At 27.4% G+C, this 27,965-nt stretch overlaps 3 non-coding genes across 3 annotated transcripts; all 3 read left to right on the top strand.

Annotated features, from left to right (window-relative positions):
* The first annotated feature begins 889 nt into the window (after positions 1–889).
* Positions 890–961, top strand: TRNAM-CAU (transfer RNA methionine (anticodon CAU)). Its single transcript has one exon. It is a non-coding gene; the product is annotated as a tRNA-Met (tRNA).
* Positions 962–14,209: 13,248 nt separating this feature from the next.
* TRNAM-CAU (transfer RNA methionine (anticodon CAU)) lies at positions 14,210–14,281 on the top strand. Its single transcript has one exon. It is a non-coding gene; the product is annotated as a tRNA-Met (tRNA).
* Positions 14,282–16,457: 2,176 nt separating this feature from the next.
* TRNAM-CAU (transfer RNA methionine (anticodon CAU)) lies at positions 16,458–16,529 on the top strand. The gene has a single exon. It is a non-coding gene; the product is annotated as a tRNA-Met (tRNA).
* Positions 16,530–27,965: the final 11,436 nt, after the last annotated feature.

Below are 27,965 nucleotides of genomic sequence, written 5' to 3'. Positions count from 1 at the left end.
GTAATATATTGGAGGTACCAGATTACAAGTGTTGCACTCAGTAGTCTACTCACCACAGATGTCGGAAAGTACCTTTACACCAAGACAATCTCGAATTGCAAGATGACCTACAAAAAATACTAAAATGACGTGTAAATTTAATAAATGAATGAATGATTTATATCAACCGTTATGATCAGATACCCTGTGGTTTTCATTGAAAAGTGTACATATTCAAACTCTAGATATTCTTATTAATATCAAACATTTACGCCTTTTCCCGTTCGGGTGTGTGAAGTTACTTGTTCAACAAAATGTTTGTGTGACTAAAATGTTTATGTGCGACTTGTGTGTTAGTTCATCATAATGAACATACGTGTCAGGTTAGAATGCTAACAGAATGTTTCTAGTTAAATTTATGATGTCATTTGCAACAAATTGAACCGAACTCTAGTTGTGAATGTGAAATATCTATTTATATGCATTAATATGCCCGTACTTGATGTCTAATTTTTCTTACGGATATGTGTTTAAGTTATAATGAGTTTCTAGAAATTAAACGTACACATTATTTAATATGTTGATACATGAGATATGCCTATCTATGTCATTATAAAAAATTCTAAAAATACTAGCGATGGTCTTGTTATACATGTGTGTTTTATTTTTATATTTCTTTACCACTCACTCTTCGTTGTTTATAGGTGTGTTTGTGAAATAGATTTTTTTAAGTTTGTTGTTGGTTATTCTAGCATTGGTATGATGTGTAGCAAGCATAAAGGTGAAAATAGGATAAATGGTTTATTGCTCGTTGTTATTTGGACATGAACTCTTTACCAAATGAAATTTATCATTTGATATCACCAATGCATAATATATTTATTATATGAAATTTTTGAATTGAACGTTAATCAGAGTGGCGCAGCGGAAGCGTGGTGGGCCCATAACCCACAGGTCCCTGGATCGAAACCAGGCTCTGATAGAAATTTCAAATATAATTTTGTTTTTATTCAAAAAACATGTTACAAATCAAAATAGTGCATGAAATGCAAGACATAATTAATTAGTAAGGAATAAGTTATTTGAGATTAAAAATATAGATATTAATATAATTACTATCTATCACTTCATTTTTTTGTATTTGGAGTCGGTTAATAAATAAAATGTACGTGTGACTCGCAACTGTATGTGTGACATGTGTTTCCTAATATCATGATGACCATAAATATCATGTTATAATACTTCTTAGAGATAACTAGTTTGTTGAACATGTTTCGTGACTTGAAAAAATAGGGATAGATTTCTAATTGTAAAAGTGCATTAAATTTTGTATATGTGCCGTAAACTCGCTAAATATTATCATATGATTGTTTGTTGAAGTGTAATAACGTGTTAATGTTTATCTAATTACTTAATGTAGTAACCGTTGTGTATGTTGATACACGACAAGTCTTATATCTTCCAATATGAAAAGCTATGTAAACATGGAAGATGATATTCATATGTTTACTTTAACTTTCAAAATAATTTACCACTCACCCTCAAAAATATTTGTTTACATGTCAATGAAATGCGTATTTAGAGTTGTTACTTGGTGATTCGAACACCATTATAAACTTAGGATATAACATAAAATTGAAAATAAATTAAACACTTTGATATTTAATATCATATTTAAAGAAACTATATATTATATTAAAATTTTACAGTTTAAATATATATATTGTCCTAGCAAATATTTTACAATTTGTTTTTAGTCACGGTTATTTTTGAGGTTTTTGCTTTGGATCTATCAAATATTCTTCGATTTTATTTTAGACTTGTTTTTGAAATTAGCATTGTATCATGTGAAATTTTTATATTATTGACTTAAAAGAATAAAATCAAATACTAAATATATTACAAACATTAAAATAAAATAACAAGATAAACAAAAAAAAATGTAAGGACTGACACCAAGTACTTACATGGATTTAAACAAAAATTCTACATAATTGAAATATACAATTACATATATAAGCCAAATGTTAAACAATAATTCCATGTTACCACCACAAAACTATGTAATAAGTTTAAATTTAGATTTAATTTTAATTTGAGAGATGCAGATGAAGCGATGCGGGCCCATACCAAAAAACCTTTGACATAAACTAGATTTGATAAAATAAATAATTTATTTTTCAAAAAAAAATGTTTCCCAAAAAAAATAATTTGCCCAAGAAGATTATAGGTAAATTGTTTCTTCCATGAACCAATTATTAAGTGGACAAGTAATATATTGGAGGTACCAGATTACAAGTGTTGCACTCAGTAGTCTACTCACCACAGATGTCGGAAAGTACCTTTACACCAAGACAATCTCGAATTGCAAGATGACCTACAAAAAATACTAAAATGACGTGTAAATTTAATAAATGAATGAATGATTTATATCAACCGTTATGATCAGATACCCTGTGGTTTTCATTGAAAAGTGTACATATTCAAACTCTAGATATTCTTATTAATATCAAACATTTACGCCTTTTCCCGTTCGGGTGTGTGAAGTTACTTGTTCAACAAAATGTTTGTGTGACTAAAATGTTTATGTGCGACTTGTGTGTTAGTTCATCATAATGAACATACGTGTCAGGTTAGAATGCTAACAGAATGTTTCTAGTTAAATTTATGATGTCATTTGCAACAAATTGAACCGAACTCTAGTTGTGAATGTGAAATATCTATTTATATGCATTAATATGCCCGTACTTGATGTCTAATTTTTCTTACGGATATGTGTTTAAGTTATAATGAGTTTCTAGAAATTAAACGTACACATTATTTAATATGTTGATACATGAGATATGCCTATCTATGTCATTATAAAAAATTCTAAAAATACTAGCGATGGTCTTGTTATACATGTGTGTTTTATTTTTATATTTCTTTACCACTCACTCTTCGTTGTTTATAGGTGTGTTTGTGAAATAGATTTTTTTAAGTTTGTTGTTGGTTATTCTAGCATTGGTATGATGTGTAGCAAGCATAAAGGTGAAAATAGGATAAATGGTTTATTGCTCGTTGTTATTTGGACATGAACTCTTTACCAAATGAAATTTATCATTTGATATCACCAATGCATAATATATTTATTATATGAAATTTTGAATTGAATGGCCCATAACCCACAGGTCCCTGGATCGAAACCAGGCTCTGATAGAAATTTCAAATATAATTTTGTTTTTATTCAAAAAACATGTTACAAATCAAAATAGTGCATGAAATGCAAGACATAATTAATTAGTAAGGAATAAGTTATTTGAGATTAAAATATAGATATTAATATAATTACTATCTATCACTTCATTTTTTTGTATTTGGAGTCAGTTAATAAATAAAATGTACGTGTGACTCGCAACTGTATGTGTGACATGTGTTTCCTAATATCATGATGACCATAAATATCATGTTATAATACTTCTGAGAGATAACTAGTTTGTTGAACATGTTTCGTGACTTGAAAAAATAGGGATAGATTTCTAATTGTAAAAGTGCATTAAATTTTGTATATGTGCCGTAAACTCGCTAAATATTATCATATGATTGTTTGTTGAAGTGTAATAACGTGTTAATGTTTATCTAATTACTTAATGTAGTAACCGTTGTGTATGTTGATACACGACAAGTCTTATATCTTCCAATATGAAAAGCTATGTAAACATGGAAGATGATATTCATATGTTTACTTTAACTTTCAAAATAATTTACCACTCACCCTCAAAAATATTTGTTTACATGTCAATGAAATGCGTATTTAGAGTTGTTACTTGGTGATTCGAACACCATTATAAACTTAGGATATAACATAAAATTGAAAATAAATTAAACACTTTGATATTTAATATCATATTTAAAGAAACTATATATTATATTAAAATTTTACAGTTTAAATATATATATTGTCCTAGCAAATATTTTACAATTTGTTTTTAGTCACGGTTATTTTTGAGGTTTTTGCTTTGGATCTATCAAATATTCTTCGATTTTATTTTAGACTTGTTTTTGAAATTAGCATTGTATCATGTGAAATTTTTATATTATTGACTTAAAAGAATAAAATCAAATACTAAATATATTACAAACATTAAAATAAAATAACAAGATAAACAAAAAAAAATGTAAGGACTGACACCAAGTACTTACATGGATTTAAACAAAAATTCTACATAATTGAAATATACAATTACATATATAAGCCAAATGTTAAACAATAATTCCATGTTACCACCACAAAACTATGTAATAAGTTTAAATTTAGATTTAATTTTAATTTGAGAGATGCAGATGAAGCGATGCGGGCCCATACCAAAAAACCTTTGACATAAACTAGATTTGATAAAATAAATAATTTATTTTTCAAAAAAAAATGTTTCCCAAAAAAAATAATTTGCCCAAGAAGATTATAGGTAAATTGTTTCTTCCATGAACCAATTATTAAGTGGACAAGTAATATATTGGAGGTACCAGATTACAAGTGTTGCACTCAGTAGTCTACTCACCACAGATGTCGGAAAGTACCTTTACACCAAGACAATCTCGAATTGCAAGATGACCTACAAAAAATACTAAAATGACGTGTAAATTTAATAAATGAATGAATGATTTATATCAACCGTTATGATCAGATACCCTGTGGTTTTCATTGAAAAGTGTACATATTCAAACTCTAGATATTCTTATTAATATCAAACATTTACGCCTTTTCCCGTTCGGGTGTGTGAAGTTACTTGTTCAACAAAATGTTTGTGTGACTAAAATGTTTATGTGCGACTTGTGTGTTAGTTCATCATAATGAACATACGTGTCAGGTTAGAATGCTAACAGAATGTTTCTAGTTAAATTTATGATGTCATTTGCAACAAATTGAACCGAACTCTAGTTGTGAATGTGAAATATCTATTTATATGCATTAATATGCCCGTACTTGATGTCTAATTTTTCTTACGGATATGTGTTTAAGTTATAATGAGTTTCTAGAAATTAAACGTACACATTATTTAATATGTTGATACATGAGATATGCCTATCTATGTCATTATAAAAAATTCTAAAAATACTAGCGATGGTCTTGTTATACATGTGTGTTTTATTTTTATATTTCTTTACCACTCACTCTTCGTTGTTTATAGGTGTGTTTGTGAAATAGATTTTTTTAAGTTTGTTGTTGGTTATTCTAGCATTGGTATGATGTGTAGCAAGCATAAAGGTGAAAATAGGATAAATGGTTTATTGCTCGTTGTTATTTGGACATGAACTCTTTACCAAATGAAATTTATCATTTGATATCACCAATGCATAATATATTTATTATATGAAATTTTTGAATTGAAGGCCCATAACCCACAGGTCCCTGGATCGAAACCAGGCTCTGATAGAAATTTCAAATATAATTTTGTTTTTATTCAAAAAACATGTTACAAATCAAAATAGTGCATGAAATGCAAGACATAATTAATTAGTAAGGAATAAGTTATTTGAGATTAAAATATAGATATTAATATAATTACTATCTATCACTTCATTTTTTTGTATTTGGAGTCAGTTAATAAATAAAATGTACGTGTGACTCGCAACTGTATGTGTGACATGTGTTTCCTAATATCATGATGACCATAAATATCATGTTATAATACTTCTGAGAGATAACTAGTTTGTTGAACATGTTTCGTGACTTGAAAAAATAGGGATAGATTTCTAATTGTAAAAGTGCATTAAATTTTGTATATGTGCCGTAAACTCGCTAAATATTATCATATGATTGTTTGTTGAAGTGTAATAACGTGTTAATGTTTATCTAATTACTTAATGTAGTAACCGTTGTGTATGTTGATACACGACAAGTCTTATATCTTCCAATATGAAAAGCTATGTAAACATGGAAGATGATATTCATATGTTTACTTTAACTTTCAAAATAATTTACCACTCACCCTCAAAAATATTTGTTTACATGTCAATGAAATGCGTATTTAGAGTTGTTACTTGGTGATTCGAACACCATTATAAACTTAGGATATAACATAAAATTGAAAATAAATTAAACACTTTGATATTTAATATCATATTTAAAGAAACTATATATTATATTAAAATTTTACAGTTTAAATATATATATTGTCCTAGCAAATATTTTACAATTTGTTTTTAGTCACGGTTATTTTTGAGGTTTTTGCTTTGGATCTATCAAATATTCTTCGATTTTATTTTAGACTTGTTTTTGAAATTAGCATTGTATCATGTGAAATTTTTATATTATTGACTTAAAAGAATAAAATCAAATACTAAATATATTACAAACATTAAAATAAAATAACAAGATAAACAAAAAAAAATGTAAGGACTGACACCAAGTACTTACATGGATTTAAACAAAAATTCTACATAATTGAAATATACAATTACATATATAAGCCAAATGTTAAACAATAATTCCATGTTACCACCACAAAACTATGTAATAAGTTTAAATTTAGATTTAATTTTAATTTGAGAGATGCAGATGAAGCGATGCGGGCCCATACCAAAAAACCTTTGACATAAACTAGATTTGATAAAATAAATAATTTATTTTTCAAAAAAAAATGTTTCCCAAAAAAAATAATTTGCCCAAGAAGATTATAGGTAAATTGTTTCTTCCATGAACCAATTATTAAGTGGACAAGTAATATATTGGAGGTACCAGATTACAAGTGTTGCACTCAGTAGTCTACTCACCACAGATGTCGGAAAGTACCTTTACACCAAGACAATCTCGAATTGCAAGATGACCTACAAAAAATACTAAAATGACGTGTAAATTTAATAAATGAATGAATGATTTATATCAACCGTTATGATCAGATACCCTGTGGTTTTCATTGAAAAGTGTACATATTCAAACTCTAGATATTCTTATTAATATCAAACATTTACGCCTTTTCCCGTTCGGGTGTGTGAAGTTACTTGTTCAACAAAATGTTTGTGTGACTAAAATGTTTATGTGCGACTTGTGTGTTAGTTCATCATAATGAACATACGTGTCAGGTTAGAATGCTAACAGAATGTTTCTAGTTAAATTTATGATGTCATTTGCAACAAATTGAACCGAACTCTAGTTGTGAATGTGAAATATCTATTTATATGCATTAATATGCCCGTACTTGATGTCTAATTTTTCTTACGGATATGTGTTTAAGTTATAATGAGTTTCTAGAAATTAAACGTACACATTATTTAATATGTTGATACATGAGATATGCCTATCTATGTCATTATAAAAAATTCTAAAAATACTAGCGATGATCTTGTTATACATGTGTGTTTTATTTTTATATTTCTTTACCACTCACTCTTCGTTGTTTATAGGTGTGTTTGTGAAATAGATTTTTTTAAGTTTGTTGTTGGTTATTCTAGCATTGGTATGATGTGTAGCAAGCATAAAGGTGAAAATAGGATAAATGGTTTATTGCTCGTTGTTATTTGGACATGAACTCTTTACCAAATGAAATTTATCATTTGATATCACCAATGCATAATATATTTATTATATGAAATTTTTGAATTGAAGGCCCATAACCCACAGGTCCCTGGATCGAAACCAGGCTCTGATAGAAATTTCAAATATAATTTTGTTTTTATTCAAAAAACATGTTACAAATCAAAATAGTGCATGAAATGCAAGACATAATTAATTAGTAAGGAATAAGTTATTTGAGATTAAAAATATAGATATTAATATAATTACTATCTATCACTTCATTTTTTTGTATTTGGAGTCAGTTAATAAATAAAATGTACGTGTGACTCGCAACTGTATGTGTGACATGTGTTTCCTAATATCATGATGACCATAAATATCATGTTATAATACTTCTGAGAGATAACTAGTTTGTTGAACATGTTTCGTGACTTGAAAAAATAGGGATAGATTTCTAATTGTAAAAGTGCATTAAATTTTGTATATGTGCCGTAAACTCGCTAAATATTATCATATGATTGTTTGTTGAAGTGTAATAACGTGTTAATGTTTATCTAATTACTTAATGTAGTAACCGTTGTGTATGTTGATACACGACAAGTCTTATATCTTCCAATATGAAAAGCTATGTAAACATGGAAGATGATATTCATATGTTTACTTTAACTTTCAAAATAATTTACCACTCACCCTCAAAAATATTTGTTTACATGTCAATGAAATGCGTATTTAGAGTTGTTACTTGGTGATTCGAACACCATTATAAACTTAGGATATAACATAAAATTGAAAATAAATTAAACACTTTGATATTTAATATCATATTTAAAGAAACTATATATTATATTAAAATTTTACAGTTTAAATATATATATTGTCCTAGCAAATATTTTACAATTTGTTTTTAGTCACGGTTATTTTTGAGGTTTTTGCTTTGGATCTATCAAATATTCTTCGATTTTATTTTAGACTTGTTTTTGAAATTAGCATTGTATCATGTGAAATTTTTATATTATTGACTTAAAAGAATAAAATCAAATACTAAATATATTACAAACATTAAAATAAAATAACAAGATAAACAAAAAAAAATGTAAGGACTGACACCAAGTACTTACATGGATTTAAACAAAAATTCTACATAATTGAAATATACAATTACATATATAAGCCAAATGTTAAACAATAATTCCATGTTACCACCACAAAACTATGTAATAAGTTTAAATTTAGATTTAATTTTAATTTGAGAGATGCAGATGAAGCGATGCGGGCCCATACCAAAAAACCTTTGACATAAACTAGATTTGATAAAATAAATAATTTATTTTTCAAAAAAAAATGTTTCCCAAAAAAAATAATTTGCCCAAGAAGATTATAGGTAAATTGTTTCTTCCATGAACCAATTATTAAGTGGACAAGTAATATATTGGAGGTACCAGATTACAAGTGTTGCACTCAGTAGTCTACTCACCACAGATGTCGGAAAGTACCTTTACACCAAGACAATCTCGAATTGCAAGATGACCTACAAAAAATACTAAAATGACGTGTAAATTTAATAAATGAATGAATGATTTATATCAACCGTTATGATCAGATACCCTGTGGTTTTCATTGAAAAGTGTACATATTCAAACTCTAGATATTCTTATTAATATCAAACATTTACGCCTTTTCCCGTTCGGGTGTGTGAAGTTACTTGTTCAACAAAATGTTTGTGTGACTAAAATGTTTATGTGCGACTTGTGTGTTAGTTCATCATAATGAACATACGTGTCAGGTTAGAATGCTAACAGAATGTTTCTAGTTAAATTTATGATGTCATTTGCAACAAATTGAACCGAACTCTAGTTGTGAATGTGAAATATCTATTTATATGCATTAATATGCCCGTACTTGATGTCTAATTTTTCTTACGGATATGTGTTTAAGTTATAATGAGTTTCTAGAAATTAAACGTACACATTATTTAATATGTTGATACATGAGATATGCCTATCTATGTCATTATAAAAAATTCTAAAAATACTAGCGATGGTCTTGTTATACATGTGTGTTTTATTTTTATATTTCTTTACCACTCACTCTTCGTTGTTTATAGGTGTGTTTGTGAAATAGATTTTTTTAAGTTTGTTGTTGGTTATTCTAGCATTGGTATGATGTGTAGCAAGCATAAAGGTGAAAATAGGATAAATGGTTTATTGCTCGTTGTTATTTGGACATGAACTCTTTACCAAATGAAATTTATCATTTGATATCACCAATGCATAATATATTTATTATATGAAATTTTTGAATTGAAGCCCATAACCCACAGGTCCCTGGATCGAAACCAGGCTCTGATAGAAATTTCAAATATAATTTTGTTTTTATTCAAAAAACATGTTACAAATCAAAATAGTGCATGAAATGCAAGACATAATTAATTAGTAAGGAATAAGTTATTTGAGATTAAAAATATAGATATTAATATAATTACTATCTATCACTTCATTTTTTTGTATTTGGAGTCAGTTAATAAATAAAATGTACGTGTGACTCGCAACTGTATGTGTGACATGTGTTTCCTAATATCATGATGACCATAAATATCATGTTATAATACTTCTGAGAGATAACTAGTTTGTTGAACATGTTTCGTGACTTGAAAAAATAGGGATAGATTTCTAATTGTAAAAGTGCATTAAATTTTGTATATGTGCCGTAAACTCGCTAAATATTATCATATGATTGTTTGTTGAAGTGTAATAACGTGTTAATGTTTATCTAATTACTTAATGTAGTAACCGTTGTGTATGTTGATACACGACAAGTCTTATATCTTCCAATATGAAAAGCTATGTAAACATGGAAGATGATATTCATATGTTTACTTTAACTTTCAAAATAATTTACCACTCACCCTCAAAAATATTTGTTTACATGTCAATGAAATGCGTATTTAGAGTTGTTACTTGGTGATTCGAACACCATTATAAACTTAGGATATAACATAAAATTGAAAATAAATTAAACACTTTGATATTTAATATCATATTTAAAGAAACTATATATTATATTAAAATTTTACAGTTTAAATATATATATTGTCCTAGCAAATATTTTACAATTTGTTTTTAGTCACGGTTATTTTTGAGGTTTTTGCTTTGGATCTATCAAATATTCTTCGATTTTATTTTAGACTTGTTTTTGAAATTAGCATTGTATCATGTGAAATTTTTATATTATTGACTTAAAAGAATAAAATCAAATACTAAATATATTACAAACATTAAAATAAAATAACAAGATAAACAAAAAAAAATGTAAGGACTGACACCAAGTACTTACATGGATTTAAACAAAAATTCTACATAATTGAAATATACAATTACATATATAAGCCAAATGTTAAACAATAATTCCATGTTACCACCACAAAACTATGTAATAAGTTTAAATTTAGATTTAATTTTAATTTGAGAGATGCAGATGAAGCGATGCGGGCCCATACCAAAAAACCTTTGACATAAACTAGATTTGATAAAATAAATAATTTATTTTTCAAAAAAAAATGTTTCCCAAAAAAAATAATTTGCCCAAGAAGATTATAGGTAAATTGTTTCTTCCATGAACCAATTATTAAGTGGACAAGTAATATATTGGAGGTACCAGATTACAAGTGTTGCACTCAGTAGTCTACTCACCACAGATGTCGGAAAGTACCTTTACACCAAGACAATCTCGAATTGCAAGATGACCTACAAAAAATACTAAAATGACGTGTAAATTTAATAAATGAATGAATGATTTATATCAACCGTTATGATCAGATACCCTGTGGTTTTCATTGAAAAGTGTACATATTCAAACTCTAGATATTCTTATTAATATCAAACATTTACGCCTTTTCCCGTTCGGGTGTGTGAAGTTACTTGTTCAACAAAATGTTTGTGTGACTAAAATGTTTATGTGCGACTTGTGTGTTAGTTCATCATAATGAACATACGTGTCAGGTTAGAATGCTAACAGAATGTTTCTAGTTAAATTTATGATGTCATTTGCAACAAATTGAACCGAACTCTAGTTGTGAATGTGAAATATCTATTTATATGCATTAATATGCCCGTACTTGATGTCTAATTTTTCTTACGGATATGTGTTTAAGTTATAATGAGTTTCTAGAAATTAAACGTACACATTATTTAATATGTTGATACATGAGATATGCCTATCTATGTCATTATAAAAAATTCTAAAAATACTAGCGATGGTCTTGTTATACATGTGTGTTTTATTTTTATATTTCTTTACCACTCACTCTTCGTTGTTTATAGGTGTGTTTGTGAAATAGATTTTTTTAAGTTTGTTGTTGGTTATTCTAGCATTGGTATGATGTGTAGCAAGCATAAAGGTGAAAATAGGATAAATGGTTTATTGCTCGTTGTTATTTGGACATGAACTCTTTACCAAATGAAATTTATCATTTGATATCACCAATGCATAATATATTTATTATATGAAATTTTTGAATTGAAGGCCCATAACCCACAGGTCCCTGGATCGAAACCAGGCTCTGATAGAAATTTCAAATATAATTTTGTTTTTATTCAAAAAACATGTTACAAATCAAAATAGTGCATGAAATGCAAGACATAATTAATTAGTAAGGAATAAGTTATTTGAGATTAAAAATAGATATTAATATAATTACTATCTATCACTTCATTTTTTTGTATTTGGAGTCAGTTAATAAATAAAATGTACGTGTGACTCGCAACTGTATGTGTGACATGTGTTTCCTAATATCATGATGACCATAAATATCATGTTATAATACTTCTGAGAGATAACTAGTTTGTTGAACATGTTTCGTGACTTGAAAAAATAGGGATAGATTTCTAATTGTAAAAGTGCATTAAATTTTGTATATGTGCCGTAAACTCGCTAAATATTATCATATGATTGTTTGTTGAAGTGTAATAACGTGTTAATGTTTATCTAATTACTTAATGTAGTAACCGTTGTGTATGTTGATACACGACAAGTCTTATATCTTCCAATATGAAAAGCTATGTAAACATGGAAGATGATATTCATATGTTTACTTTAACTTTCAAAATAATTTACCACTCACCCTCAAAAATATTTGTTTACATGTCAATGAAATGCGTATTTAGAGTTGTTACTTGGTGATTCGAACACCATTATAAACTTAGGATATAACATAAAATTGAAAATAAATTAAACACTTTGATATTTAATATCATATTTAAAGAAACTATATATTATATTAAAATTTTACAGTTTAAATATATATATTGTCCTAGCAAATATTTTACAATTTGTTTTTAGTCACGGTTATTTTTGAGGTTTTTGCTTTGGATCTATCAAATATTCTTCGATTTTATTTTAGACTTGTTTTTGAAATTAGCATTGTATCATGTGAAATTTTTATATTATTGACTTAAAAGAATAAAATCAAATACTAAATATATTACAAACATTAAAATAAAATAACAAGATAAACAAAAAAAAATGTAAGGACTGACACCAAGTACTTACATGGATTTAAACAAAAATTCTACATAATTGAAATATACAATTACATATATAAGCCAAATGTTAAACAATAATTCCATGTTACCACCACAAAACTATGTAATAAGTTTAAATTTAGATTTAATTTTAATTTGAGAGATGCAGATGAAGCGATGCGGGCCCATACCAAAAAACCTTTGACATAAACTAGATTTGATAAAATAAATAATTTATTTTTCAAAAAAAAATGTTTCCCAAAAAAAATAATTTGCCCAAGAAGATTATAGGTAAATTGTTTCTTCCATGAACCAATTATTAAGTGGACAAGTAATATATTGGAGGTACCAGATTACAAGTGTTGCACTCAGTAGTCTACTCACCACAGATGTCGGAAAGTACCTTTACACCAAGACAATCTCGAATTGCAAGATGACCTACAAAAAATACTAAAATGACGTGTAAATTTAATAAATGAATGAATGATTTATATCAACCGTTATGATCAGATACCCTGTGGTTTTCATTGAAAAGTGTACATATTCAAACTCTAGATATTCTTATTAATATCAAACATTTACGCCTTTTCCCGTTCGGGTGTGTGAAGTTACTTGTTCAACAAAATGTTTGTGTGACTAAAATGTTTATGTGCGACTTGTGTGTTAGTTCATCATAATGAACATACGTGTCAGGTTAGAATGCTAACAGAATGTTTCTAGTTAAATTTATGATGTCATTTGCAACAAATTGAACCGAACTCTAGTTGTGAATGTGAAATATCTATTTATATGCATTAATATGCCCGTACTTGATGTCTAATTTTTCTTACGGATATGTGTTTAAGTTATAATGAGTTTCTAGAAATTAAACGTACACATTATTTAATATGTTGATACATGAGATATGCCTATCTATGTCATTATAAAAAATTCTAAAAATACTAGCGATGGTCTTGTTATACATGTGTGTTTTATTTTTATATTTCTTTACCACTCACTCTTCGTTGTTTATAGGTGTGTTTGTGAAATAGATTTTTTTAAGTTTGTTGTTGGTTATTCTAGCATTGGTATGATGTGTAGCAAGCATAAAGGTGAAAATAGGATAAATGGTTTATTGCTCGTTGTTATTTGGACATGAACTCTTTACCAAATGAAATTTATCATTTGATATCACCAATGCATAATATATTTATTATATGAAATTTTTGAATTGTTAATCAGAGTGGCGCAGCGGAAGCGTGGTGGGCCCATAACCCACAGGTCCCTGGATCGAAACCAGGCTCTGATAGAAATTTCAAATATAATTTTGTTTTTATTCAAAAAACATGTTACAAATCAAAATAGTGCATGAAATGCAAGACATAATTAATTAGTAAGGAATAAGTTATTTGAGATTAAAAATATAGATATTAATATAATTACTATCTATCACTTCATTTTTTTGTATTTGGAGTCAGTTAATAAATAAAATGTACGTGTGACTCGCAACTGTATGTGTGACATGTGTTTCCTAATATCATGATGACCATAAATATCATGTTATAATACTTCTGAGAGATAACTAGTTTGTTGAACATGTTTCGTGACTTGAAAAAATAGGGATAGATTTCTAATTGTAAAAGTGCATTAAATTTTGTATATGTGCCGTAAACTCGCTAAATATTATCATATGATTGTTTGTTGAAGTGTAATAACGTGTTAATGTTTATCTAATTACTTAATGTAGTAACCGTTGTGTATGTTGATACACGACAAGTCTTATATCTTCCAATATGAAAAGCTATGTAAACATGGAAGATGATATTCATATGTTTACTTTAACTTTCAAAATAATTTACCACTCACCCTCAAAAATATTTGTTTACATGTCAATGAAATGCGTATTTAGAGTTGTTACTTGGTGATTCGAACACCATTATAAACTTAGGATATAACATAAAATTGAAAATAAATTAAACACTTTGATATTTAATATCATATTTAAAGAAACTATATATTATATTAAAATTTTACAGTTTAAATATATATATTGTCCTAGCAAATATTTTACAATTTGTTTTTAGTCACGGTTATTTTTGAGGTTTTTGCTTTGGATCTATCAAATATTCTTCGATTTTATTTTAGACTTGTTTTTGAAATTAGCATTGTATCATGTGAAATTTTTATATTATTGACTTAAAAGAATAAAATCAAATACTAAATATATTACAAACATTAAAATAAAATAACAAGATAAACAAAAAAAAATGTAAGGACTGACACCAAGTACTTACATGGATTTAAACAAAAATTCTACATAATTGAAATATACAATTACATATATAAGCCAAATGTTAAACAATAATTCCATGTTACCACCACAAAACTATGTAATAAGTTTAAATTTAGATTTAATTTTAATTTGAGAGATGCAGATGAAGCGATGCGGGCCCATACCAAAAAACCTTTGACATAAACTAGATTTGATAAAATAAATAATTTATTTTTCAAAAAAAAATGTTTCCCAAAAAAATAATTTGCCCAAGAAGATTATAGGTAAATTGTTTCTTCCATGAACCAATTATTAAGTGGACAAGTAATATATTGGAGGTACCAGATTACAAGTGTTGCACTCAGTAGTCTACTCACCACAGATGTCGGAAAGTACCTTTACACCAAGACAATCTCGAATTGCAAGATGACCTACAAAAAATACTAAAATGACGTGTAAATTTAATAAATGAATGAATGATTTATATCAACCGTTATGATCAGATACCCTGTGGTTTTCATTGAAAAGTGTACATATTCAAACTCTAGATATTCTTATTAATATCAAACATTTACGCCTTTTCCCGTTCGGGTGTGTGAAGTTACTTGTTCAACAAAATGTTTGTGTGACTAAAATGTTTATGTGCGACTTGTGTGTTAGTTCATCATAATGAACATACGTGTCAGGTTAGAATGCTAACAGAATGTTTCTAGTTAAATTTATGATGTCATTTGCAACAAATTGAACCGAACTCTAGTTGTGAATGTGAAATATCTATTTATATGCATTAATATGCCCGTACTTGATGTCTAATTTTTCTTACGGATATGTGTTTAAGTTATAATGAGTTTCTAGAAATTAAACGTACACATTATTTAATATGTTGATACATGAGATATGCCTATCTATGTCATTATAAAAAATTCTAAAAATACTAGCGATGGTCTTGTTATACATGTGTGTTTTATTTTTATATTTCTTTACCACTCACTCTTCGTTGTTTATAGGTGTGTTTGTGAAATAGATTTTTTTAAGTTTGTTGTTGGTTATTCTAGCATTGGTATGATGTGTAGCAAGCATAAAGGTGAAAATAGGATAAATGGTTTATTGCTCGTTGTTATTTGGACATGAACTCTTTACCAAATGAAATTTATCATTTGATATCACCAATGCATAATATATTTATTATATGAAATTTTTGAATTGAACGTTAATCAGAGTGGCGCAGCGGAAGCGTGGTGGGCCCATAACCCACAGGTCCCTGGATCGAAACCAGGCTCTGATAGAAATTTCAAATATAATTTTGTTTTTATTCAAAAAACATGTTACAAATCAAAATAGTGCATGAAATGCAAGACATAATTAATTAGTAAGGAATAAGTTATTTGAGATTAAAAATATAGATATTAATATAATTACTATCTATCACTTCATTTTTTTGTATTTGGAGTCAGTTAATAAATAAAATGTACGTGTGACTCGCAACTGTATGTGTGACATGTGTTTCCTAATATCATGATGACCATAAATATCATGTTATAATACTTCTGAGAGATAACTAGTTTGTTGAACATGTTTCGTGACTTGAAAAAATAGGGATAGATTTCTAATTGTAAAAGTGCATTAAATTTTGTATATGTGCCGTAAACTCGCTAAATATTATCATATGATTGTTTGTTGAAGTGTAATAACGTGTTAATGTTTATCTAATTACTTAATGTAGTAACCGTTGTGTATGTTGATACACGACAAGTCTTATATCTTCCAATATGAAAAGCTATGTAAACATGGAAGATGATATTCATATGTTTACTTTAACTTTCAAAATAATTTACCACTCACCCTCAAAAATATTTGTTTACATGTCAATGAAATGCGTATTTAGAGTTGTTACTTGGTGATTCGAACACCATTATAAACTTAGGATATAACATAAAATTGAAAATAAATTAAACACTTTGATATTTAATATCATATTTAAAGAAACTATATATTATATTAAAATTTTACAGTTTAAATATATATATTGTCCTAGCAAATATTTTACAATTTGTTTTTAGTCACGGTTATTTTTGAGGTTTTTGCTTTGGATCTATCAAATATTCTTCGATTTTATTTTAGACTTGTTTTTGAAATTAGCATTGTATCATGTGAAATTTTTATATTATTGACTTAAAAGAATAAAATCAAATACTAAATATATTACAAACATTAAAATAAAATAACAAGATAAACAAAAAAAAATGTAAGGACTGACACCAAGTACTTACATGGATTTAAACAAAAATTCTACATAATTGAAATATACAATTACATATATAAGCCAAATGTTAAACAATAATTCCATGTTACCACCACAAAACTATGTAATAAGTTTAAATTTAGATTTAATTTTAATTTGAGAGATGCAGATGAAGCGATGCGGGCCCATACCAAAAAACCTTTGACATAAACTAGATTTGATAAAATAAATAATTTATTTTTCAAAAAAAAATGTTTCCCAAAAAAAATAATTTGCCCAAGAAGATTATAGGTAAATTGTTTCTTCCATGAACCAATTATTAAGTGGACAAGTAATATATTGGAGGTACCAGATTACAAGTGTTGCACTCAGTAGTCTACTCACCACAGATGTCGGAAAGTACCTTTACACCAAGACAATCTCGAATTGCAAGATGACCTACAAAAAATACTAAAATGACGTGTAAATTTAATAAATGAATGAATGATTTATATCAACCGTTATGATCAGATACCCTGTGGTTTTCATTGAAAAGTGTACATATTCAAACTCTAGATATTCTTATTAATATCAAACATTTACGCCTTTTCCCGTTCGGGTGTGTGAAGTTACTTGTTCAACAAAATGTTTGTGTGACTAAAATGTTTATGTGCGACTTGTGTGTTAGTTCATCATAATGAACATACGTGTCAGGTTAGAATGCTAACAGAATGTTTCTAGTTAAATTTATGATGTCATTTGCAACAAATTGAACCGAACTCTAGTTGTGAATGTGAAATATCTATTTATATGCATTAATATGCCCGTACTTGATGTCTAATTTTTCTTACGGATATGTGTTTAAGTTATAATGAGTTTCTAGAAATTAAACGTACACATTATTTAATATGTTGATACATGAGATATGCCTATCTATGTCATTATAAAAAATTCTAAAAATACTAGCGATGATCTTGTTATACATGTGTGTTTTATTTTTATATTTCTTTACCACTCACTCTTCGTTGTTTATAGGTGTGTTTGTGAAATAGATTTTTTTAAGTTTGTTGTTGGTTATTCTAGCATTGGTATGATGTGTAGCAAGCATAAAGGTGAAAATAGGATAAATGGTTTATTGCTCGTTGTTATTTGGACATGAACTCTTTACCAAATGAAATTTATCATTTGATATCACCAATGCATAATATATTTATTATATGAAATTTTTGAATTGAAGGCCCATAACCCACAGGTCCCTGGATCGAAACCAGGCTCTGATAGAAATTTCAAATATAATTTTGTTTTTATTCAAAAAACATGTTACAAATCAAAATAGTGCATGAAATGCAAGACATAATTAATTAGTAAGGAATAAGTTATTTGAGATTAAAAATATAGATATTAATATAATTACTATCTATCACTTCATTTTTTTGTATTTGGAGTCAGTTAATAAATAAAATGTACGTGTGACTCGCAACTGTATGTGTGACATGTGTTTCCTAATATCATGATGACCATAAATATCATGTTATAATACTTCTGAGAGATAACTAGTTTGTTGAACATGTTTCGTGACTTGAAAAAATAGGGATAGATTTCTAATTGTAAAAGTGCATTAAATTTTGTATATGTGCCGTAAACTCGCTAAATATTATCATATGATTGTTTGTTGAAGTGTAATAACGTGTTAATGTTTATCTAATTACTTAATGTAGTAACCGTTGTGTATGTTGATACACGACAAGTCTTATATCTTCCAATATGAAAAGCTATGTAAACATGGAAGATGATATTCATATGTTTACTTTAACTTTCAAAATAATTTACCACTCACCCTCAAAAATATTTGTTTACATGTCAATGAAATGCGTATTTAGAGTTGTTACTTGGTGATTCGAACACCATTATAAACTTAGGATATAACATAAAATTGAAAATAAATTAAACACTTTGATATTTAATATCATATTTAAAGAAACTATATATTATATTAAAATTTTACAGTTTAAATATATATATTGTCCTAGCAAATATTTTACAATTTGTTTTTAGTCACGGTTATTTTTGAGGTTTTTGCTTTGGATCTATCAAATATTCTTCGATTTTATTTTAGACTTGTTTTTGAAATTAGCATTGTATCATGTGAAATTTTTATATTATTGACTTAAAAGAATAAAATCAAATACTAAATATATTACAAACATTAAAATAAAATAACAAGATAAACAAAAAAAAATGTAAGGACTGACACCAAGTACTTACATGGATTTAAACAAAAATTCTACATAATTGAAATATACAATTACATATATAAGCCAAATGTTAAACAATAATTCCATGTTACCACCACAAAACTATGTAATAAGTTTAAATTTAGATTTAATTTTAATTTGAGAGATGCAGATGAAGCGATGCGGGCCCATACCAAAAAACCTTTGACATAAACTAGATTTGATAAAATAAATAATTTATTTTTCAAAAAAAAATGTTTCCCAAAAAAAATAATTTGCCCAAGAAGATTATAGGTAAATTGTTTCTTCCATGAACCAATTATTAAGTGGACAAGTAATATATTGGAGGTACCAGATTACAAGTGTTGCACTCAGTAGTCTACTCACCACAGATGTCGGAAAGTACCTTTACACCAAGACAATCTCGAATTGCAAGATGACCTACAAAAAATACTAAAATGACGTGTAAATTTAATAAATGAATGAATGATTTATATCAACCGTTATGATCAGATACCCTGTGGTTTTCATTGAAAAGTGTACATATTCAAACTCTAGATATTCTTATTAATATCAAACATTTACGCCTTTTCCCGTTCGGGTGTGTGAAGTTACTTGTTCAACAAAATGTTTGTGTGACTAAAATGTTTATGTGCGACTTGTGTGTTAGTTCATCATAATGAACATACGTGTCAGGTTAGAATGCTAACAGAATGTTTCTAGTTAAATTTATGATGTCATTTGCAACAAATTGAACCGAACTCTAGTTGTGAATGTGAAATATCTATTTATATGCATTAATATGCCCGTACTTGATGTCTAATTTTTCTTACGGATATGTGTTTAAGTTATAATGAGTTTCTAGAAATTAAACGTACACATTATTTAATATGTTGATACATGAGATATGCCTATCTATGTCATTATAAAAAATTCTAAAAATACTAGCGATGATCTTGTTATACATGTGTGTTTTATTTTTATATTTCTTTACCACTCACTCTTCGTTGTTTATAGGTGTGTTTGTGAAATAGATTTTTTTAAGTTTGTTGTTGGTTATTCTAGCATTGGTATGATGTGTAGCAAGCATAAAGGTGAAAATAGGATAAATGGTTTATTGCTCGTTGTTATTTGGACATGAACTCTTTACCAAATGAAATTTATCATTTGATATCACCAATGCATAATATATTTATTATATGAAATTTTTGAATTGAAGGCCCATAACCCACAGGTCCCTGGATCGAAACCAGGCTCTGATAGAAATTTCAAATATAATTTTGTTTTTATTCAAAAAACATGTTACAAATCAAAATAGTGCATGAAATGCAAGACATAATTAATTAGTAAGGAATAAGTTATTTGAGATTAAAAATATAGATATTAATATAATTACTATCTATCACTTCATTTTTTTGTATTTGGAGTCAGTTAATAAATAAAATGTACGTGTGACTCGCAACTGTATGTGTGACATGTGTTTCCTAATATCATGATGACCATAAATATCATGTTATAATACTTCTGAGAGATAACTAGTTTGTTGAACATGTTTCGTGACTTGAAAAAATAGGGATAGATTTCTAATTGTAAAAGTGCATTAAATTTTGTATATGTGCCGTAAACTCGCTAAATATTATCATATGATTGTTTGTTGAAGTGTAATAACGTGTTAATGTTTATCTAATTACTTAATGTAGTAACCGTTGTGTATGTTGATACACGACAAGTCTTATATCTTCCAATATGAAAAGCTATGTAAACATGGAAGATGATATTCATATGTTTACTTTAACTTTCAAAATAATTTACCACTCACCCTCAAAAATATTTGTTTACATGTCAATGAAATGCGTATTTAGAGTTGTTACTTGGTGATTCGAACACCATTATAAACTTAGGATATAACATAAAATTGAAAATAAATTAAACACTTTGATATTTAATATCATATTTAAAGAAACTATATATTATATTAAAATTTTACAGTTTAAATATATATATTGTCCTAGCAAATATTTTACAATTTGTTTTTAGTCACGGTTATTTTTGAGGTTTTTGCTTTGGATCTATCAAATATTCTTCGATTTTATTTTAGACTTGTTTTTGAAATTAGCATTGTATCATGTGAAATTTTTATATTATTGACTTAAAAGAATAAAATCAAATACTAAATATATTACAAACATTAAAATAAAATAACAAGATAAACAAAAAAAAATGTAAGGACTGACACCAAGTACTTACATGGATTTAAACAAAAATTCTACATAATTGAAATATACAATTACATATATAAGCCAAATGTTAAACAATAATTCCATGTTACCACCACAAAACTATGTAATAAGTTTAAATTTAGATTTAATTTTAATTTGAGAGATGCAGATGAAGCGATGCGGGCCCATACCAAAAAACCTTTGACATAAACTAGATTTGATAAAATAAATAATTTATTTTTCAAAAAAAATGTTTCCCAAAAAAAATAATTTGCCCAAGACGATTATAGGTAAATTGTTTCTTCCATGAACCAATTATTAAGTGGACAAGTAATATATTGGAGGTACCAGATTACAAGTGTTGCACTCAGTAGTCTACTCACCACAGATGTCGGAAAGTACCTTTACACCAAGACAATCTCGAATTGCAAGATGACCTACAAAAAATACTAAAATGACGTGTAAATTTAATAAATGAATGAATGATTTATATCAACCGTTATGATCAGATACCCTGTGGTTTTCATTGAAAAGTGTACATATTCAAACTCTAGATATTCTTATTAATATCAAACATTTACGCCTTTTCCCGTTCGGGTGTGTGAAGTTACTTGTTCAACAAAATGTTTGTGTGACTAAAATGTTTATGTGCGACTTGTGTGTTAGTTCATCATAATGAACATACGTGTCAGGTTAGAATGCTAACAGAATGTTTCTAGTTAAATTTATGATGTCATTTGCAACAAATTGAACCGAACTCTAGTTGTGAATGTGAAATATCTATTTATATGCATTAATATGCCCGTACTTGATGTCTAATTTTTCTTACGGATATGTGTTTAAGTTATAATGAGTTTCTAGAAATTAAACGTACACATTATTTAATATGTTGATACATGAGATATGCCTATCTATGTCATTATAAAAAATTCTAAAAATACTAGCGATGATCTTGTTATACATGTGTGTTTTATTTTTATATTTCTTTACCACTCACTCTTCGTTGTTTATAGGTGTGTTTGTGAAATAGATTTTTTTAAGTTTGTTGTTGGTTATTCTAGCATTGGTATGATGTGTAGCAAGCATAAAGGTGAAAATAGGATAAATGGTTTATTGCTCGTTGTTATTTGGACATGAACTCTTTACCAAATGAAATTTATCATTTGATATCACCAATGCATAATATATTTATTATATGAAATTTTTGAATTGAAGGCCCATAACCCACAGGTCCCTGGATCGAAACCAGGCTCTGATAGAAATTTCAAATATAATTTTGTTTTTATTCAAAAAACATGTTACAAATCAAAATAGTGCATGAAATGCAAGACATAATTAATTAGTAAGGAATAAGTTATTTGAGATTAAAAATATAGATATTAATATAATTACTATCTATCACTTCATTTTTTTGTATTTGGAGTCAGTTAATAAATAAAATGTACGTGTGACTCGCAACTGTATGTGTGACATGTGTTTCCTAATATCATGATGACCATAAATATCATGTTATAATACTTCTGAGAGATAACTAGTTTGTTGAACATGTTTCGTGACTTGAAAAAATAGGGATAGATTTCTAATTGTAAAAGTGCATTAAATTTTGTATATGTGCCGTAAACTCGCTAAATATTATCATATGATTGTTTGTTGAAGTGTAATAACGTGTTAATGTTTATCTAATTACTTAATGTAGTAACCGTTGTGTATGTTGATACACGACAAGTCTTATATCTTCCAATATGAAAAGCTATGTAAACATGGAAGATGATATTCATATGTTTACTTTAACTTTCAAAATAATTTACCACTCACCCTCAAAAATATTTGTTTACATGTCAATGAAATGCGTATTTAGAGTTGTTACTTGGTGATTCGAACACCATTATAAACTTAGGATATAACATAAAATTGAAAATAAATTAAACACTTTGATATTTAATATCATATTTAAAGAAACTATATATTATATTAAAATTTTACAGTTTAAATATATATATTGTCCTAGCAAATATTTTACAATTTGTTTTTAGTCACGGTTATTTTTGAGGTTTTTGCTTTGGATCTATCAAATATTCTTCGATTTTATTTTAGACTTGTTTTTGAAATTAGCATTGTATCATGTGAAATTTTTATATTATTGACTTAAAAGAATAAAATCAAATACTAAATATATTACAAACATTAAAATAAAATAACAAGATAAACAAAAAAAAATGTAAGGACTGACACCAAGTACTTACATGGATTTAAACAAAAATTCTACATAATTGAAATATACAATTACATATATAAGCCAAATGTTAAACAATAATTCCATGTTACCACCACAAAACTATGTAATAAGTTTAAATTTAGATTTAATTTTAATTTGAGAGATGCAGATGAAGCGATGCGGGCCCATACCAAAAAACCTTTGACATAAACTAGATTTGATAAAATAAATAATTTATTTTTCAAAAAAAAATGTTTCCCAAAAAAAATAATTTGCCCAAGACGATTATAGGTAAATTGTTTCTTCCATGAACCAATTATTAAGTGGACAAGTAATATATTGGAGGTACCAGATTACAAGTGTTGCACTCAGTAGTCTACTCACCACAGATGTCGGAAAGTACCTTTACACCAAGACAATCTCGAATTGCAAGATGACCTACAAAAAATACTAAAATGACGTGTAAATTTAATAAATGAATGAATGATTTATATCAACCGTTATGATCAGATACCCTGTGGTTTTCATTGAAAAGTGTACATATTCAAACTCTAGATATTCTTATTAATATCAAACATTTACGCCTTTTCCCGTTCGGGTGTGTGAAGTTACTTGTTCAACAAAATGTTTGTGTGACTAAAATGTTTATGTGCGACTTGTGTGTTAGTTCATCATAATGAACATACGTGTCAGGTTAGAATGCTAACAGAATGTTTCTAGTTAAATTTATGATGTCATTTGCAACAAATTGAACCGAACTCTAGTTGTGAATGTGAAATATCTATTTATATGCATTAATATGCCCGTACTTGATGTCTAATTTTTCTTACGGATATGTGTTTAAGTTATAATGAGTTTCTAGAAATTAAACGTACACATTATTTAATATGTTGATACATGAGATATGCCTATCTATGTCATTATAAAAAATTCTAAAAATACTAGCGATGATCTTGTTATACATGTGTGTTTTATTTTTATATTTCTTTACCACTCACTCTTCGTTGTTTATAGGTGTGTTTGTGAAATAGATTTTTTTAAGTTTGTTGTTGGTTATTCTAGCATTGGTATGATGTGTAGCAAGCATAAAGGTGAAAATAGGATAAATGGTTTATTGCTCGTTGTTATTTGGACATGAACTCTTTACCAAATGAAATTTATCATTTGATATCACCAATGCATAATATATTTATTATATGAAATTTTTGAATTGAAGGCCCATAACCCACAGGTCCCTGGATCGAAACCAGGCTCTAATAGAAATTTCAAATATAATTTTGTTTTTATTCAAAAAACATGTTACAAATCAAAATAGTGCATGAAATGCAAGACATAATTAATTAGTAAGGAATAAGTTATTTGAGATTAAAAATATAGATATTAATATAATTACTATCTATCACTTCATTTTTTGTATTTGGAGTCAGTTAATAAATAAAATGTACGTGTGACTCGCAACTGTATGTGTGACATGTGTTTCCTAATATCATGATGACCATAAATATCATGTTATAATACTTCTGAGAGATAACTAGTTTGTTGAACATGTTTCGTGACTTGAAAAAATAGGGATAGATTTCTAATTGTAAAAGTGCATTAAATTTTGTATATGTGCCGTAAACTCGCTAAATATTATCATATGATTGTTTGTTGAAGTGTAATAACGTGTTAATGTTTATCTAATTACTTAATGTAGTAACCGTTGTGTATGTTGATACACGACAAGTCTTATATCTTCCAATATGAAAAGCTATGTAAACATGGAAGATGATATTCATATGTTTACTTTAACTTTCAAAATAATTTACCACTCACCCTCAAAAATATTTGTTTACATGTCAATGAAATGCGTATTTAGAGTTGTTACTTGGTGATTCGAACACCATTATAAACTTAGGATATAACATAAAATTGAAAATAAATTAAACACTTTGATATTTAATATCATATTTAAAGAAACTATATATTATATTAAAATTTTACAGTTTAAATATATATATTGTCCTAGCAAATATTTTACAATTTGTTTTTAGTCACGGTTATTTTTGAGGTTTTTGCTTTGGATCTATCAAATATTCTTCGATTTTATTTTAGACTTGTTTTTGAAATTAGCATTGTATCATGTGAAATTTTTATATTATTGACTTAAAAGAATAAAATCAAATACTAAATATATTACAAACATTAAAATAAAATAACAAGATAAACAAAAAAAAATGTAAGGACTGACACCAAGTACTTACATGGATTTAAACAAAAATTCTACATAATTGAAATATACAATTACATATATAAGCCAAATGTTAAACAATAATTCCATGTTACCACCACAAAACTATGTAATAAGTTTAAATTTAGATTTAATTTTAATTTGAGAGATGCAGATGAAGCGATGCGGGCCCATACCAAAAAACCTTTGACATAAACTAGATTTGATAAAATAAATAATTTATTTTTCAAAAAAAAATGTTTCCCAAAAAAAATAATTTGCCCAAGACGATTATAGGTAAATTGTTTCTTCCATGAACCAATTATTAAGTGGACAAGTAATATATTGGAGGTACCAGATTACAAGTGTTGCACTCAGTAGTCTACTCACCACAGATGTCGGAAAGTACCTTTACACCAAGACAATCTCGAATTGCAAGATGACCTACAAAAAATACTAAAATGACGTGTAAATTTAATAAATGAATGAATGATTTATATCAACCGTTATGATCAGATACCCTGTGGTTTTCATTGAAAAGTGTACATATTCAAACTCTAGATATTCTTATTAATATCAAACATTTACGCCTTTTCCCGTTCGGGTGTGTGAAGTTACTTGTTCAACAAAATGTTTGTGTGACTAAAATGTTTATGTGCGACTTGTGTGTTAGTTCATCATAATGAACATACGTGTCAGGTTAGAATGCTAACAAAATGTTTCTAGTTAAATTTATGATGTCATTTGCAACAAATTGAACCGAACTCTAGTTGTGAATGTGAAATATCTATTTATATGCATTAATATGCCCGTACTTGATGTCTAATTTTTCTTACGGATATGTGTTTAAGTTATAATGAGTTTCTAGAAATTAAACGTACACATTATTTAATATGTTCATACATGAGATATGCCTATCTATGTCATTATAAAAAATTCTAAAAATACTAGCGATGATCTTGTTATACATGTGTGTTTTATTTTTATATTTCTTTACCACTCACTCTTCGTTGTTTATAGGTGTGTTTGTGAAATAGATTTTTTTAAGTTTGTTGTTGGTTATTCTAGCATTGGTATGATGTGTAGCAAGCATAAAGGTGAAAATAGGATAAATGGTTTATTGCTCGTTGTTATTTGGACATGAACTCTTTACCAAATGAAATTTATCATTTGATATCACCAATGCATAATATATTTATTATATGAAATTTTTGAATTGAAGGCCCATAACCCACAGGTCCCTGGATCGAAACCAGGCTCTAATAGAAATTTCAAATATAATTTTGTTTTTATTCAAAAAACATGTTACAAATCAAAATAGTGCATGAAATGCAAGACATAATTAATTAGTAAGGAATAAGTTATTTGAGATTAAAAATATAGATATTAATATAATTACTATCTATCACTTCATTTTTTTGTATTTGGAGTCAGTTAATAAATAAAATGTACGTGTGACTCGCAACTGTATGTGTGACATGTGTTTCCTAATATCATGATGACCATAAATATCATGTTATAATACTTCTGAGAGATAACTAGTTTGTTGAACATGTTTCGTGACTTGAAAAAATAGGGATAGATTTCTAATTGTAAAAGTGCATTAAATTTTGTATATGTGCC

Source organism: Lathyrus oleraceus, chromosome 7, assembly GCF_024323335.1.
Source record: "Lathyrus oleraceus cultivar Zhongwan6 chromosome 7, CAAS_Psat_ZW6_1.0, whole genome shotgun sequence".
NCBI classification, from domain to species: Eukaryota; Viridiplantae; Streptophyta; class Magnoliopsida; order Fabales; family Fabaceae; genus Lathyrus; species Lathyrus oleraceus.
The sequence above is the reverse complement of the archived record's forward strand: the minus strand, read 5'-3'. Positions and strand labels throughout refer to the sequence as shown.